Genomic DNA, 14,560 nt, shown 5'->3' on the forward strand with positions numbered 1-14,560 from the left:
TCTGATGGTTCTGAGAATGTTTGTGATGTGGGAAGGAGGTATTTCCCAAATTGCTTCCTTCCTTCTTAGCTCCCCACTGTCATGCAGGCTATATTTACACATTCAGCAGCTAAACATTGGTGTCTGTTTTATTACATAAACAAGGAAAACTTCACATGTCCTTGATGTGCTTTTCTATCAGCCTTAATGAAGGGTTGGGCATTCCCTGTTTGGAAATGTGTTCAATTTAAGGATTTGGTTCACTTGGCCAAAGTGTTTGAGGATAGAGATGTAAATAGTCAATTTGTGCCAATTGTCACAGAGACACACTTCACTGTGATTTTCACATTTCATGTTTTCTTAGGAAATAATTTTTTTTAGTCTGACCCATAGATACATAAGAGTAAGATGTTGGATTATTTTCTAATATGCCTTATTCTCCAAGACAAGTTATAGGAACGTATTATATACTAACCTGTTTTGCATGGATTAGAAAAACAAGACTGTTCAGAGCCTGGGAATATCAACTGTATTAAGAGTTTAGCAACTTCCTGTGGAAATGAATAGTAAAATCTATTGCATTCTCAAAATAGAACACCTGCATTAGGGACAGTGTTATTGACCCAGGAAATGGTACAAGTTTTAAGACTGGGCAGATTGTTTCTGCTAATACGGGACAAAATTGCAAATCCAAGATGGTTGTGCAGAGAGAGCACATGAGAGGGAAATATGTTTCTATATCCTTGGTGCTACTGAAATCTGCCGTATATTTAACTGCGGTGAAAAAGAGGTAGGTTTTTAGTTTCTTTTTTTTTTTTTTTGAGATGGAGTCTCGCTCTGTCGCCCAGCCTGGAGTATAGTGGTGTAATCTCGGCTCACTGCAACCTCCACCTCCCAGGTTCAAGTGATTCTCCTGCCTCAGCCTCCCGAGTAGCTGGGACTACAGGCACCCGCCACCACGCCCGGCTAATTTTTGTATTTTTAGTAGAGACGGGGTTTCACCATGTTAGCCAGGATGGTCTCGATCTTCTGACCTCATGATCCACCCGCCTTGGCCTCCCAAACTGCTGGGATTACAGGTGTGAGCCACCATGCCCAGCCAAAAAGAGGTAGGTTTTACAGATTGCTTGAAAATGTATAAGAATTGCTTGAACGCAGGAGGTGGAGGTTGCAGTGAGCCAAGATCATGCCACTGCACTCCAGCCTGGGCAACACAGCAAGACAAAAGAAAGAGAGAGAAAGAAAGAAAAGGGCAGGGCAGGGCAGGGCAGGGAGAGAGGAGAGAGAAGAGAGGAGAGGGAGGGGGAGGGAGAAAGAAATGAAAGAAAGAAAAGAAAGAAAAAAGGAAAGAAAGGAAGGAAGGAACAGAAAGAAGGAAAGGAAGGAAGGAAGGACGGAAGGAAGGAAGGAAAGAAGGAAGGAGGGGACGGAGGGAGGGAGGGAGGGAGGGAGAGAGAGAGAGAGAGAAAATGTATAACTCCAAGAAACTTCACTTCAAAAAACTTCACTCTGTCGCCCAGGCTAGAAGGCAGTGGCGTGATCTCGGCTCACTGCAACCTCCCCCTCCTGGGTTCAAGTGATTCTCCTGCCTCAGCCTCCTGAGTACCTGGGACTACAGGACAGTATCACCACGCCCGGCTAATTTTTGTATTTTTAGTCCAGGATTTGCCATGTTGCCCAGGCTGGTCTCAAACTCCTGACCTCAAGTGATCCGCCCGCCTCAGCCTCCCAAAGTGCTGGGATTACAGGTGTGAGCCACTATGCCCAGCCCATCCATTAACCATTTATTGTCTATATTAGTCAGGGTCCAGTCAGGAGACAGAAACCACACAAATCATTTGAACGGGGGGATATTTTAATGGAAAGAATTGTTAACTAGTAAAAGGGATTAACTACTAAGAAGGGTAAGGAGATCGCTAAAGAACATTGGAATAGCAGGTGTAGAGAGCAACTACTATCTTCAAAGCTGAGGAGAGTACTCAAGGAAGGAACTCACTTGAAAGAGGATACCCTGTCAAGATGAGATTCAGGCTGCATTCGAGATGTGGCCATGGCCCACTGGATGGTGAAGAATTTCACCAAGGTGGTTCATTCCCACTAGAGTTCTCTGGAAGCAACTTGCTGGGGTGCCAGTAAAACTCGCCGAAAGGTGTGCACCAGCAGGTCTCCACAGGGAGCTGCCCGGTGGCCACTGCACCATAGGGGCAAGAAGAAACGCAGGAGCAATAAGAAAAGTACAAGAACCGCAAAGAAATGCCCCTCCTTCTGATAGTGTCTCCCCAGCGCCCTCTACTGACAAACGTTACTTCATATCAGCTGGTATAGAAATGTTTTCAGGGTTCCACTTCACTATAGCAAAACGATGCAAAGAGTAGATTTGGGGCAGAAACGCAATAAACTGGTAACTGTCATAAACATGATTTAGATACTCTGCTAGATACAGAGTATTCAAAGATGAAAAAAGGTGGTCCTTTCTCTGAAAAAGCTTATTATAGTGGTGGAGAAAGTGCTAATTTTTTTGGCTTTATTTCCTTCTAAAAAAAAAAAAATGCGGCCGGGCGCGGTGGCTCACGCTTGTAATCCCAGCACTTTGGGAGGCCGAGGCGGGCGGATCATGAGGTCAGGAGATCGAGACCATGGTGAAACCCCGTCTCTACTAAAAAATAGAAAAAATTAGCCGGGCGTGGTGGCGGGCGCCTGTAGTCCCAGCTACTCGGAGAGGCTGAGTCAGGAGAATGGCGTGAACCCGGGAGGGGGAGCTTGCAGTGAGCCGAGATTGCGCCACTGCACTTCAGCCTGGGCGACAGAGCAAGACTCCGTCTCAAAAAAAAAAAAAAAAATGCTATCTTTCTAAGCCTTCTGAGATTCTCAGAAGAACACTAGGTATGTTCAAGGTACTAACTTTACATATTGTTAAGTCATTCCCTAATTTAAATTAACACAAATCAACATAAGATACAGATACAGAAGAAGATAGCTTTGAAGTCAGACAGCCAGAGTTGGAATCTTGATTCCTCCACTTACTGACTTTGTAACTTTGGGCAAATTACTTAATCTGTCTGTGCCTCCATTTCCTCCTCTGTAAAATGAGGACACAAATAGTATCAACCTCACAGAGTTGTTGGGAAGATTAAATGAGAGGGAGGCATGCAAGTATTTTTAACAAAATATCTAGCATATAAGAATTAAATAAACGTGCCATTATTTTGATAATAAATATCCTATATATTATATAATAAGATAGGACTAAAAATAACCTTTTAGAGCTTCCATTTAGGTTCCGAGTGATCAATTTCGTGAATCCATATTTGAAGAGATCTTGTTCCACAGCAGTGCATATGAAAAAGATGAGAATCTTAGTTGACTCCAAGTTTAATAAGACCCAGATGATGATAATTTCCCTATTGTAGTTTCAGCTCGTCAGTCCACATGTGGACTATGGTATCTTATTCTAGATGCTACATATTAAATAAACTTTTATAAATTTTAAAACAAAATTATATGGAGAATAACGGATGACTAGTAAAGGGCCAGAAAAACACATACAAAACAAACAAACAAAAAACAACTAAAGAAACGAGATTTGTTAAGAGAAGCTTTTTTTTGTTTGTTTGTTTTTGTTGTTTTTTTTTTTTTTTTTAAGACGGAGTCTCGCTCTGTGGCCCAGGCTGGAGTGCAGTGGCGCAATCTCAGCTCACTGCAAACTCCGCCTCCCGAGTTCACGCCATTCTCCTACCTCAGCCTCTCCGAGTAGCTGGGACTACAGGCGCCCGCCACCATGCACGGCTAATTTTTTGTATTTTTTTTTTTTTTAGTAGAGACGGGGTTTCACCGTGGTCTCGATCTCCTGACCTCATGATCCGCCCACCTCGGCCTCCCAAAGTGCTGGGATTACAAGTGTGAGCCACCACGCCCGGCCAAGAGAAGTTTTAAAAGATACCGTAGCTCTCTTCAGCTAGTTCAAGGGTCATATTGTTTTTCTTGCTCTGGTCATCAAAATGAGTATAGGCATTCTACAAAGTTCCAGCCTATCCCCTGTCTGCAATCTATATGGATGATCCTCAATAAAACCTTAACTTTCTTTCTAATCACCTGTCCTAATGTTACTTGGGAGGGGCACTGGTTAAATTACTAGGTTTTTCATTCAATCACTTGTGCATTCTTTCAACAAATATTTCTTAAGACCTAAATATGCACTAGGTCTGGTGGGTGCAAGGGTGTACAGTAAACCTCTTTCCTGGAGCTTACACTCTCATAAAGGGAGACAGATACTGATGAACACATCATTTTTCAAATTTCAATCATTTGCATACTGCTTCCAAAATTTTTGCCATATATACCTATTGTCTGATTATAGTACTTCTAATTCATATAATTTATGTAAGACAGATTGTTTTATCTACTTTAAGGCCCACTGTATGCAAAAATACTCATAAAAGTGTAAGTATTCATTACTATTAGTACTATATAGATATTTCTTCTAATACACATTAAAATAAACATATAACTTTAACATCATAAAAGGACATCCACATATCATCTCTCCCGTCACACATATACCATACTTTAGGAAGCAATTTACCCAAGGAATCACACAGAGAAATGTGAAACTGCAACTGTCACAGCTGCTTGCAAGGAAGTATCCAGTGTCCTCCGACCATATAAGAAGGGGATTTCACTTCATTTCACTTAAGAGCTTCCCCCAGGAAGTGAGCTGATATCTGAAGGAAGAGTAAGAGTTGACTAGTTAAAAAGATATGGCAAGGCTTGTGAAGAACACTCCAGATAGAGGCAGCAGCATGTGCCAAGGCCCTGTGGCAGAAAGAAGAATGATGCCAGTGAGGCTCAAGTATAGAAAGCAAGGGGTGGCAGGGCATGGTATGAAGGGAGGCCAGCCAGGGAGGTAGAAGCCAGTGATAGAAGAGAGAAGCTGGTGGACTCCATTCTCCACCATCTGCAGACAACCATGTAGAAGCCACATATACGCGATCATCCTCTCTCCCCACACACCTGAATTATAACACTTCCCTAGACCCTCTGCCAAAGGACACAAATAATCAGTATCAGCATGCATGTTTCTGGCCTGGATGCAAATATGAAACTCTGAAATGTATTTTCAGACACGAAACTTTGGAAGCTGAAGTTGTATTTGCTAAATACGTAGATCGTTCATGGAGGCTTTTATTCATTCCATTCAGCAGGTGGAGTAGAGGAAAATGCTTTTTATTCCCAACATATTCCCTTAAACCCAAAAGGAAAAACAAGGTTTGCCAGCATAGCTGAGGTGCAAGTTAGAACAGGGAAGCAGTGATTCTGTTCTGTATCTGAGTCTCATTCATAGTGAAAACATGAAGTAATTAGCTTCTTATTGCTGTACTTCCAGAGATTCTGAATTTGATGTTTCTGTCCAAGTTTGGGTAGCTATCTACTATTCAGTCCAAAAACAAATGAAGCAGCTTAAAAAGAATCACACAACCAAAAACCACCTGTTTCACAAGCTACAAAAACAGAAAGACAACTTGGAAACTTTTCAGAGATGGTGCCAGTTTCATGATTCAGGGACAGGAGGAGGGGAATTGGCTGGCTGGAGGCAATGTCTTAATCTGGGTATGAAAATAGACAACATACATATGTTTTTATAGATCTAAGGAGGAAAACTCAACAGCTCACATTACTTTTCAGAAACTAGCTCCTGGCCAGGCGCGGTGGCTCAAGCCTGTAATCCCAGCACTTTGGGAGACCGAGGCGGGCAGATCACGAGGTCAGGAGATCGAGACCATCCTGGCTAACACGGTGAAACCCCGTCTCTCCTAAAAATACAAAAAAAATTAGCCGGGCGTGGTGGCGGGCGCCTGTAGTCCCAGCTACTCGGGAGGCTGAGGCAGGAGAATGGCGTGAACCTGGGAGGCGGAACTTGCAGTGAGCTGAGATCGTTTCACTGCACTCCAGCCTGGGCAACAGAGCGAGACTCCATCTCAAAAAAAAAAAAAAAAGAAAAAGAAAAAGAAACTAGCTCCTTAGAGTCCTAAGGTCAAATAGTGATCCCATGGAAAGAACAAAGAAACCAAAGTGAAATAAAGTGAATAGAGACATAATATTTTTGGTATTCCAGGTTCTATAAGAAACATGACGGATTCTTTATAATAACCACTCTGAATTGATCTCATTCCTTTTTCTAAAAGGCATGGGACTGGGTGCCATGCCTCACCATGCGAGCCATGGTGGCTCACATCTGTAATCCCAGCACTTAGGGAGGCCGAGGCAGGTGGATCATTTGAGGTCAGGAGTTCGAGACCAGCCTGGCTAACATGGAGAAACCCCATCTCTACTAAAAACACAAAAATTAGCCAGACATGGTGGCACATGCCTGTAATCCCAGCTATTCGGGAGGCTGAGGCACAAGAATCACCGGAACCTGGGAGGCAGAGGTTGCAGTGAGCTGAGATCGTGTCACTGCACTACAGCCTGGGTGACAGAGTGAGACTCTGTCTCAGAAAATCTCAGAAAAAATAAATAAATAAATAAATAAATAAAAGTTTAAAAGTCATGGAGATCTGCCTTCCTGACAACCAAACAATAAAGTAGTTTCTGAATTCCTGGTATGGAAGAAGAGATTGTAATAGACACCAAAGAATCCAGAGAACAAAAAACCGACACTATTGAGAGGTTCACACTCACAACTTGGCTGGAGAATGTGATATACGAACAAATCATTAGAATGTAACAGGAGAGCACTAAGAGGAATATGGACTGGATGCTACCAGAACACAGGTAGGAGGAAAAATTCTTCCCAGGGGAGTTAGGGAAGACTTTCCAGACGTGTAACATTTCAGTTCTATCAGAAGAGACAAGCAGGCACTATGGTTTGTATGTTTGCATGTCCCCAAAATTCATGTGTTGAAACTGAATCACCAATGTGATAGTGGTGGGAGGTGGGACCTTTGGGAGGTGATTGGTCAATAGAATTAGTGCCCTTATAAAAGAGGCCTGATGGAACTGCCTTGTCTCTTCCACTGTGAGGACAAAGCCAAAAGGAGCCATGAACCACTTTCTACGAACCAGAAAGTGGGCCCTTGCCAGACACCAAATCTGCCAGTGCCTTGATCTTGAGCTTCCCAACTTCCAGAACTGTGAACAATAAATTTCTGTTGTTTATAAGCTATTCCGTCTGTGGTATTTTTTTTACAGCAGCCCAGACAGACTAAGACAGCAGGTGTCTACCAGGTGGGGAAGTAGGAAAAGGAAGCAGGACCATGGAGTCTCACCTCACTCGTGGATTAGATACCAGAGAGTCACGCATGAAAGGGAGCCACACGTGGTCAAAGTCACCCCCGACAAGCCTGAAGGGAAACACATGTACCATCCTTGGGCAAATCCAACACGGCTGTTCCTTTCTCCCACATGGAAACAGATCACAGATCACTGCTTCTTCAGCTGAGCACCAGAGGAAGTCACTGACATGTGTTTAGGGGCTACATCCTATGAATACAGTGAATAATTAAGCACCATAATCACCCTTGGCCAAGAAGTGCTCCTGGTATGAGAGGCCCAGAAAACTGGGGTAACAGCAGGCTCCCACCTTACCTCTCACTGCCCTGGGAGCACAAATGCAAGGAGTAGAAGGATGAGCAGATCACCCACACTATTTTCTGCAACTTTTTCTTTTCTCTCTCCTGAGTAAGTAAAGTTTCTTTCCTGTGAGTTAATTGTGTGTATGATGTCACTTTCCTGCCAAGTAGAGGGCACAAGCTCTGGAGTCCTCTGATGCCAATACTGTATTTGTGATTTCCCTAAGACTTGGTCTCCCTATCTCTAATACAGAGAGAATAGCATAAGGTTCTTCACACAGTTGGCATGAGGATTCAGTGAACTAAGCCATGCAGATTACACAGAAACACTGTGAGGCACAGGGAAAGTGGTCCATGAGTATTTACTATTGCTGCTATTATTATGACTCCAGTCAGAGGAGACAGCACGGGTTTGGGCACAAGTACAAGAACACCAGGTTTAAAGGATGTTGAGCAGCACAACTTGCCAGAGGTGAAGCCTGTAAAGTAGGAAACTTACTTCACAAATCTGGGGAATTTGGGAAGGTTCTTTATTGCAGGACTAAGCTTCCACTCTGCCTTTAGGTAAGAAGGAATCAGTGGAGATTTTAAGCAGGTAAGTCATAACTTGACATTTCGATTAAACTGAGATAGCTCTAGCTGTAGTGTGGAAAAGAAGATGGGAAAATCAGCCAGGAGGCTCCTGCAGGAGCTTGGTGTTGAGATAAGGAGAAAATAAATTGGCCGGGCGCAGTGACTCACACCTGTAATCCCAGCACTTTGGGAGGCCGAGGCAGGAGGATCACTTGAGGCCAGGAATTTGAGACCAGCCTGGCCAACACGGTGAAACCCCATCTCTACTAAAAATACAAAAATTAGCTGGGTGTGGTGGCATATGCCTGTAATCCCAGCTACTCAGGAGGCTGAGGCATGAGAATCACTTGAACCCAGGAGGCAGAGGTTGCAGTGAGCTGAGATCACGCCACTGCACTCCAGCCTGGGAAAAAGAACAAGACTGTCTCAAAAAAAAAAAAAAAAAAAAAGAAAGAAAGAAAATGAATTGACAATGATGATGATGACAATGACGATGATAATAATAGTCTTGGTGTGGGTCCGCCAAAAACAGACCCTGAGACCATGACTTGGGTGCAGGTTGAGAGGAAAGTCCAAGAAGCACAAGTTGAGGGAGGAGAAAGTCAGACGTGGAAGGGAGAAGGGCCAACAAAAGGCGTATCCCTGAGCAGGTCACTGCTGTAGAAAACTGGCCTTAATTCCAATGGGGGCACTCTGAGGAATTATGGAGGAAACACCTAAGAATTGCCCAACAAGGGAAGCTGGGGTACTTACCCATTGACTTCCATCCTTCTCTGGTTGAGGGTTTCTACTAGAGGTGTAAATCCCAGGACTTCTGGGCTGCTCTGCCTCTGGAATGACAAGCTCCTGGAGCACCCGAGGAAGTCCTTGGGGAGAGAAAGACAGAGAGGCGGGCTTTGAGGTGGGAAGCTTTGAGTTTGATTGGGAACTGTCCTTGAGGGCTGCATGAGAGCTCAGAAGTGGCTGACAGGATATGGGGGGTTGGAGAGGAGGAGGAGGAGGAGGAGGAAGAGGAGGAAGAGTAATTGCAGCAGGCAACCTTTACTGGGTGTTTCCCATGGGCCAGGCATGGTGCTAAGCACTTCATATAAATGCATTATCACAGTCTACCCTTACAACCCTCAAGAGGTGACGATGCTATTTATATCTTCATCTTATAGATGGGGAAACTGAAGCACCAAGAGGACATATGATATACCCAAACTCACACAGCAAGTAAGTGATGACACCCATACTTGAGCTCATGTATTCCGACTCCGGGGTCCACACCTTCCATCACTACTCTATACTGCATCAGAGAGAATGGCAACATGCTGGGAAGAAGGGATGAATCTGAGAACAATTTAGGGTAGTGCTGCCCATAGAATTTTCTATAACGATGGAAATGATATCTGTGCTGTGCAGTACGGTAGTCATTAGCCACACGTGACTCTTGAGCACTTGGAAATGTGAATTGTGTGACAAGAATTAAAATTTGAATTTTATGTAAATTTAATTAATTTAAATTGAAATAGCAATGCATGGCCAGTGGCTACTGTACTGAACAATGAAATTTTAGGAGTTAGACTATCCTGCACTGAAGAAGGTGATGGTGACTTAGAACTTCACCAACATGATGATGTTATACTGCATGGTGACATGTGCCACAGTAAGTTACTAAGAGTATTTAAAAATCTGAAATTAGGGTGGGCGTGGTGGCTTGTGCCTGTAATTCCAGCACTTTGGGAGGTGGATTGCTTGAGCCCAGGAGTTTGAGACCAGCCTGGGCAATATGGCGAAATCCCCTCTCTACAAAAAAATACAAAAATTAGCCAGGTGTGGTAGCACACACCTATAGTCCCAGCTACTGGGGAAGCTAAGGTAGGAGGATCTGTTGAGCCTGGGAGGTTGAGGCTGCAGTGGGCTGGGATCACACCACTGCACTCCAGCCTGGGCAACAGAGTGAGATCCTGTTGCAAAACAAAATCTGAAATTAATGAATTTTAAATTTTTTATTTTAAAATATTATCAAATGAATGCAGATCCATAGTTTAAAAAGTCATATGGTAGGCCGGGTGCGGTGGCTCACGCTTGTAATCCCAGCACTTTGGGAGGCCAAGGCGGGCGGATCACAAGGTCAGGAGATCGAGACCACGGTGAAACCCTGTTTCTACTAAAAATACAAAAAATTAGCCGAGTGTGGTGGCGGGTGCCTGTAGTCCCCGCTACTCGGAGAGGCTGAGGCAGGAGAATGGTGTGAGCCCGGGAGGTGGAGCTTGCAGTGAGCCGAAATCGCACCACTGCACTCCAGCCTGGGAGACAGAGACTCTGTCTCAAAAAAAAAAAAAAAAAAAAAAAAGTCATATGGTACTATAGGGTTTATAACAAAAAACAGCAGCCTCACTTCGCATGCACCCACTTCCTGCTCCCCAGAGGCAACTACTTTCATTTCCTCTAGATATTGGATGAGGCCCACTGCGTTACAGAGGAGAATCTGCTTTACTCAAAGTCTAATTAAATGTTAACCTTACATAGAAGATACCTTTACAGAAGTATCTAGAATAATACTTGACCAAATATTGGGGTACTGCAGCCTAGACACATTGACACATAAAATTAATCACTGGACAAATTAATAGTAATTCCCTAATATCATCCTTCAATAAATCCTTAATAATTTTTAAATGTCATTTAATGCTCATTTCATATTCACATTTAATTAGACTTTGAGTAAAGCAGATTCTCCTCCGTAACGCGGTGGGCCTCATCCAATCAGCTGAAGGCCTGAATAGGAAAAAGACTGACCTCCCTTGAGGAGGAACGAATTATGCCAGCAGACAGCTTTCACACTCAAACTACAACATCAGCTCTTCCTTTAGGTATGTTTTTCCTTATTTATTTTGATATGAGAGTCTCACACTTTGTCTCCCGACTGGAGTGCAGTAGCATGATCATGGCTCACTGCAACCTCAAATTCCTGGCCTCAAGGGATCCACCCACCTCAGCCTCCTAAGTAGCTGGGATTACAGGTAAGTACTACCATGCTCTTACTTGAGTTTTCAGCATGCCATCATACCCTGCAGGTACAATGGACTTGCCAGCCTCCGTAATTATGCAAGCCAATTCCTTAAAATAAGTATCTAACTATCTCATACACACAGACACACACACACACATACACACACCCCCTATTGGTTCTGGTTCTCTGGAAAACTCTAATGTAAGTTGTTAAGCAGTGGGTGTATGAGTGTTTATTATACTATTCTTTTTACTTCTGTTTTAAAATTCCCAAAGTAGAGAGTCAAATCAAAGAGGAAAATTAAAAAATCATAGCAGTACGTGGGCAGTATTGGGGGTTCATTAGTCAAGTAGATGAGGTTTTTAAAATCCTCAGGAAGCAGGAGGAGGTAGGAAACTAGGTCTTGAGCTGAAGGCAGGCAGGAACCGCAATTGAGACATCTGCTAACCAGGAGTTTTGAAGAACTACACTCTAGTCAGAGAAGGGATGGATTAAAAAAAATAGCCTATTCATTGGCCTGAGGATGTGGCTCTCTTCAGCCCTGTGCCATGAAGAAGAAAGTTCTCCAAGACTTTATAATCATGAGCCTGTCCTCAAGACAATTTGGGCTACAAAGTTATACCTGCTTGGTCTAGGAACCCTTAGCCTTAGAAATTAACATAAGAAAGAGGTCCGTGATATTCCTGGGACACCAGGTGACAGCAAAGAAAAGCCTCTCTGTAGATCTAAAGCCCTAAATCAAGATGCTTGGTGTTTCCATGTTTACTGCACCCCGATCAATAGCTCATAATTCAAAAACTACTTACAAAAAGTTAAAAGAGAGTCAGCAGACACAACATAAGGCACTTCTGAACATGCAAGAGCTTCAGATACTGAACACTCAAGAGCTTCAGGACACTGACTAGATACAGGCCATAAAATAAGCATCTTTAAAATGATCCAATACGTTTTTCAAAAAGGACTTAAAATTGAGAAATAAAAAGGCTATCATAAACACTAGCAGATTTAATTCAGAAAGTAACTAAATAAAACTTCAAATGAAAAATGGAGACATTGAAATTAAAAACCCAATAGGCAGAAACTTCCAGAAATGGCAGAGGATTGAAGTGGTTTTGAAATGTTCCCACCGATAACAATGATAAAAACAGGCTTAGGGGAAAAAAAAAAAAACAACTTTTTTTTAAGAAGAACTATTTAAAGACCCTGGAGAGAATCCAAAAGCAGATAGAAGCAGGAGACTTTAATCTTAAAAACTGCCACAGGAAGGAGTAGGAATTTCAAGTTTATATCTTCCTCACCCGAGGGTGATGCCCAACCCTCACAGCTAGGGCTGTGAAAAACAGCCATGGAAAACCACAGCCTTACTAGCTAAAGGTTCCACAGATCGGAGTTCAAGGCTGAAAAGTAGCTAGAAGTCTACAGGAAAAGTACTGGCAGCAGAAAAACCACTGAAGAAGTATAAAACTCTGAGTATAAACTCTGTCCAGGTCTCTGGCCAAAAGCTAAACTACACATATGTGGTAAAAGACCCTACGGAACCTGGTGAAAAAGGAGACAGAAACCAGAGAGAAATCTCCCCTTGAATACAGAGCTATGTGAATGTGTTGCCTTTTAAAAACAAACAAACAAACAAACAAACAGACTTAGTACATTTCCTAACCATGCACAGTGCAGGTGGCAGAAAATTGAATCTTGCAGCCTTGAAATGTCAGAGACAGCCTAAAGTCAGCCAAATAGCTACAAATCAGGAAGAGGGAGCACCTATAAGCAAGAAAGTGCACAAAGAAGGTGACTTCCATCTCTGCTGAAATCCTTGGCTAACTACCAAATTACACAGAAACAGGGAAAACCCCCAAAGGGGCAGGCAGAAAAGCAGCAATAGGAAGCCATGAGAAGAGAGATAATGGCTGCTGTGTATCACAGGGGGACAAAGTTTGTGGTTGGAGACTAAATAAGTCAGCTGCCTACTAGAACAAAAACTCAATAGTCCTCAGAAGAATACAACAGAATCTAGAGTTGCCATAATGTATTATCTATAAGGCCCAACTTTCTTTCTTTTTTTTTTTTTTTGAGACAGACGCTCTGTCGCCAAGGCTGGAGTGCAATGGCAGGATCTCAGCTCACTGCAAGCTACATCTCCTGGGTTCACGCCATTCTCCTGCCTCAGCCTCCGGAGTAGCTGGGACTACAGGCACCCACCACCTCGCCCGGCTAATTTTGTTTTTGTGTTTTTAGTGGAGACGGGGTTTCACCGTGTTAGCCAGGTTGGTCTCGATCTCCTGACCTTGTGATCCGCCCATCTTGGCCTCCCAAAGTGCTGAGATCAAAGGCATGTACCACCGTGCCCAGCCTGAAGGCCCAACTTTCAACCAGAAATTACTATACATGCAAAGAAACATTAAAGTGCACTCTACACTCAGAGAAAAAGGCAGCCAGTAGAAACTGATTCTGAGTGGCTCCAGATGTTGCATTTAGCAGACAAAAATCTTTAAACCCGTTATTATAAATATGCTCAAAGAATCAAAGCAAAATGTGGTATACATTGAATGAACAGCTTGGAACTCTCGGTGGAGAAATTAAAACTAAAACACATATAAAATTAAAAAGGGGGAAATTCTAGAGCTGAAAAGTACAAAATGTAACACTTTAAAAGTTCACTAGATGGGCTTAACTGAATATTGGGGATGGCAGAAGGAAGAATCAAGGAACATGAAGATAATGCAACAGAAATGCCACATACAAACAACAGAAAAAATGAAGATTGAAGATAAATGGAGAGAACCTTAGAGACCTGGGGGAGCAATATCCAGATGTTCAGTATACATATGATTGTAATTCCAGAGGAAGAGGAGAGAGGAGGGAGTAGAAAAAATATCTGAAGAAATAATTATTGAAAATTTCCCAAAGGGTCATAAGGAAAGTTTTAGGGTTGATAGAAATGTTCTGTATTTTGAGTGTGGTGGTGATTTCATGGGTATATACATTCATCAAAATGTATCTAATTGTACAATTTAAATAGATATGCTCCTATTAACAATAGCAAAGACATGAAATCAACGTAAATGTCCATCAATGACAAATACATGGTGTATTCCATGGTGTATATGTACCACATGTACTTTTTTATGCAGCCATAAAAAAGAATGAGACCAGTCTTTTGTGGGAACATGGATGGAGCTGGAGGCCATTATCCTCAGCAAACTAACACAGGAACAGAAAGCCAAATACCACATTCTCACTTGTAAGTGGGAGCTAAATGATGAGAACTTATAAATATAAAGGAAGAAACAACAGACACTGAGGTTTATTTGAGGATGGAAGGAAGGAGAGGAACAGAAACGATACTTATTGGACACGAGGCTTAATACCTGGGTGATGAAATAATCTGTACAACAAACCCCCATGACATGAGTTTACCTATGTAATAAACTTTCACGGGTAC

General features: G+C 42.8%; 1 long non-coding RNA gene across 1 annotated transcript in view; it reads right to left on the reverse strand.

The window, feature by feature from the left end:
- LOC129486233 (uncharacterized) overlaps positions 1 to 14,560 on the reverse strand; it is a 330,778-nt gene that overhangs the window by 126,457 nt on the left and 189,761 nt on the right. The window contains exon 3 of the long non-coding RNA XR_008658901.2: positions 8,874 to 8,986. This is a non-coding gene — a long non-coding RNA (uncharacterized lncRNA). The remainder of the gene's footprint in view (positions 1 to 8,873; positions 8,987 to 14,560) is intronic.

The sequence above is a fragment of the Symphalangus syndactylus genome, chromosome 7 (genome assembly GCF_028878055.3).
Source record: "Symphalangus syndactylus isolate Jambi chromosome 7, NHGRI_mSymSyn1-v2.1_pri, whole genome shotgun sequence".
NCBI lineage: Eukaryota > Metazoa > Chordata > Mammalia > Primates > Hylobatidae > Symphalangus > Symphalangus syndactylus.